The sequence below is a fragment of the Lycium ferocissimum genome, chromosome 2 (genome assembly GCF_029784015.1).
Source record: "Lycium ferocissimum isolate CSIRO_LF1 chromosome 2, AGI_CSIRO_Lferr_CH_V1, whole genome shotgun sequence".
Taxonomy (NCBI): domain Eukaryota; kingdom Viridiplantae; phylum Streptophyta; class Magnoliopsida; order Solanales; family Solanaceae; genus Lycium; species Lycium ferocissimum.
In genome coordinates, this window is record NC_081343.1 from 37,133,049 (window position 1) to 37,137,084 (window position 4,036).

Here is a 4,036-nt window from a genome sequence, read left to right on the forward strand (position 1 = left end):
CCTTCAAGGGATTGTTTGGCTATGAAGAACAAGTTGAGAATTCTCTTCTTTTTTTTTTTTTTTTTTTTTTTTTTTTTTTTTTTTCACTAAGGCCGAATGGCCAAGCTCCTTTCTCTCTTTCTTGCCTTCTTGAAAAGTCTAGGAATTAAGATGAATAAATCATCTTTCCACCCATATATATATATATAGTCCCTTCCAATAACAATCAACCATATTGCCCCTAACTTGGCTTAATTTAATTTGGCCAAGTTTTGAAAGTGGGGTCCATGGCCAAGTGGCCCCCCTTTCTTGAAAAATCTAGCAAATTTCTCTTATTTCATGAAAAATATTTCCCTTAGTTCCAAATTTGCCCCTAGCCTTTCTCCGTATTTCCATGAGTCGTTTTGCAAATTTACCTTCTTACCCCTGGCCTTTCTTAATATTCCAACCTTAACATTTTCCATAAGCAACTTGCGTCACTTGCCTTGACTTACCCGAGGGTACAAAATACGGAATGTAACATTTCGACCCCGAGATATTACTCGGGGTTTGGCTTGAGCTTTTCACCAACGGTGGAGTGGCTGCAGCAGAACCACGCAAATCATGCTCGAAGATCTCGTCGATAAAATGATGCCCGCCCCAAGCCTGGTCATCGTCTTCTGGATGATCCAGTAGTTGACCGACGACATCCGCATCGAGAGCGAGGGCCGGGGTCCCTTCCGAGAAGGCCTCTCGAGGGACATCCCTCGACCTTTTTTTGGCCTGGGGCGGGGCTTGAGATGATTCAGAGGATTTTCTTTTCCTCCTTACAATCAGATCTCCCTGACCGGGAGCTTCGATGTCTTGCTCGTCGGGCCGAGGCCTCGGCGGTTTCGGCCTCGAATCTCGGTGGCCCGTGATAATCCCGTGAAGCAAGGGGAAGATCGGTTGTTATTTAACCAATATGGCGTCGCACGGGACGATGAAAAGATGACACTCTAAGGAGAAGGCTTACCATAGGTCCCGGCCTCCCAACGGGACAGGGATAAACGCCTCCAGTTGCGCTCGGCATAAGTCAGTTGGGAGTATATTTTTTCACTCCATTGGTCGAGGTTGGGAACCGCACTGAGGGTTCGGACTAGCGCTGCATACACACAAGCGAACGAAAGTGTTAGAATCGGTACGAGTACATGGCCAAATCACATCGACATAAATTGACTTACGTTTTGGGTTCCATTTCTCGGGAAACGGTAATTTGTCAGCGGGAATCAGGTCCGCTGTCCTGATTCGGACATACCTGCCTTGCCAGCCCCGATCCCTATCCTCGTCTAGACCGGAGAAGGGCGCTTTTGCGCCTCGTTTGGAAAGTTTTATCAATCCCCCTCTAAAGACACGAAGGCTGTACAGGCGGAGAAGGTGTGGCACGGTGAACGGAATATTGGCATTTGTAGCGAAATACCTGAGGAGCATAACAATCCTCTAAAATGATGGATGAATTTGGCCGAGGGTGACCTCATACCAAATACAGAAGTCGACCACCACCGGGTCGAGTGTGGTGAAGGTAAAAGGATAGGTAAAGACGCTCAAATACCCGTCTACGTGGGTCGTTATGGATTCGTCTTGGTCGGGAATAACGACCTCCTTTCCTTTCCACCCACAATCCTCTTTGACTTGCTCGAGTTTATTCAGGGGTATCGTGCATAAATATTCAGATATATCGATACCTCGATCCTCCTGCTGAGAAGGTTTCTCAACCTTGAAATCTCGAACTGTCGAGTAGTCCTGAGGAATGAAGTCGGACAGCAACGGTTCAGGTTTGGGAGCCGAGGATGATTCACCGGCCTTGGTTTTTAAAGATTTACTCGCCATTTTGAAAATATAAGGGATAAAGATGTCACAAACAGATGTTTGAAGATGGAAGCAGTGTTTAAGAAGAAGAGATGAAGATATGAAGGTATGAAGGTTTGGAGATTTAAAGATATGCAGATTGAAGAACTCAGCAGAGCACAACGAATGTAAAATTTGCCTTGGTGAAAATCGAAAAGTGAAAAAGGAAGGGGAAAACTTGCTTTTATAGAGTGGGGCCGAGACGGTTAATCTTCTGCAACCGTTTTCAAAGCCAACGGGGTTCCGACACGTGGCGGTGTCAGGCGGATGTGACGGATGGGACTTTGATCCTATCTGATCATGAGAAGCGTACGCGAGAAGCTACCAGGAAGACGTTCGATCAACCGGCAGGATGTGATCGAACATATCGACATTCCGAAGAGACCCAGGTCGGGTCCTCGAATAAATCCCTCCATGATCTTGAGAAGGCTTGTAAATATCTCGCAAAGGGTGTTGTTTCGAACCGACCCTGATCTAGTCCATTAACCGAATTCTCGGTTACGGAGTGAATGTTTGTGAAATATGAAATTCAAAGCAGAAGCAAGGCGCGCCGGGTTCATCCGAAATATGGAATAAACAATTATTGATAGAATACAGGAAAGGCGTATGCTAAATGTTTAAGTACGAAACATCACACGGGGAATGCTCAATAAAGTTCAATAAGAACCAGTTGCGAGATTCCAAAAGTTCTTTTCCTATTTCATAAAAGCCCGATTGTGTCAGGTACATCGTGTCACACCCCAATTTCCGATAGGGTGTGATGGGTACCCGACCCTTATCTAGGGACGAGCGAACCCTCAGACTATCGTAATACTCGTATTCATAGTGGGCCCTCGACTAAATCATAAATACATAATAAAAGTTGTACGAAAAACGAACGTACTTTATATCGTTTCAAATCAAACACAACTTGCGACCGTACAAAATCTGTAATATCATGTATAACACTACGACGGCTTATAGAGCCGCTCACAACCGACATCTTATACACACGACTCTGTCTGCAAAGTCTCTAACATAATCAGGTACCCTAACACACGTATACACTGACTCGGCAGCACTCCGGAGAAAATGAAGCTCGCCAATCCCGCTGGAACACCTTCGCTAATGTCTTCGCTCACACAGGTGTACCGCGCGCATGAACGCAGCCCCCGAAGAGAGGGGGTCAGTACGGAATATGTACTGAGTATGTAAGGTACGGAAAGCAGCATAATGAGCAGCATAAAGCATGAATATACACATCATGGGATCATAGAACGGATAATGAGGTAAGAGAGTAACTCGTACATGTGAACGCCCTCTTGGCCGGATACCACACATGCCTGTTTTTTTTTTTCCTTTTTTAAAAAAAAAAACATTTCTTTTCGTGGGCAAGGAGAATAGAACTCATATCATGTCGTGTCTTGTCATAACATATCATATCGTATCATATCATATCATAGCATATCATATCATATCATATCATATCGTATCATATCATATCGTATCATATCATATCATGTCATATCATAGCGTATCATATCATATCATAGCGTATCATATCATATCATAGCGTATCATATCATATCATATCATATCGTATCATATCATATCATAGCGCCGAACGACGTCGGCTCGCCCACATAGCGCCGAAATACTCCGGCTCGCCCATAAATCCCGCGTCCGGGCATCCCGCGTCCGGGATGATAAATGCCATGACCAGGTGGCAATGAAACATGTTTCCCTTCCCATTCCCCCATGTATCCCTTCCCCCATGTACATATACATATCCTTGACGTATTCGTCATAGACATTTTCTCATATCTGGCATCATCCTTGTCATCATAGAATCATGTTCATCGTTTTAGTCATAAAAGCTTTCAAAATCATCAAACTTGGTTTTTGGAGAAAAATGAATATTTTGGAAAACATTTGCAAACTTTTAAAAAGAAAATCATGCCTTAAAACCATTACTCCTAACGTTTGAAAATGAGAACGTTATGGAAGCCTTTAACACGTCTCACGTTATTACATTCGTGGTAGAAACGTATCGTCAACATATTCGTCATAGGCATTTCTTCATATTTGACGTCATTGTTATCATTATAAGCCATATTCATTGTTTCAGGCATAAAGGCTTTCAACCTCTTAAAATTTGGTCTTTGCAACATATGGACATCCTGGAGAACATTTACGAATTTCTGGAAGGAAT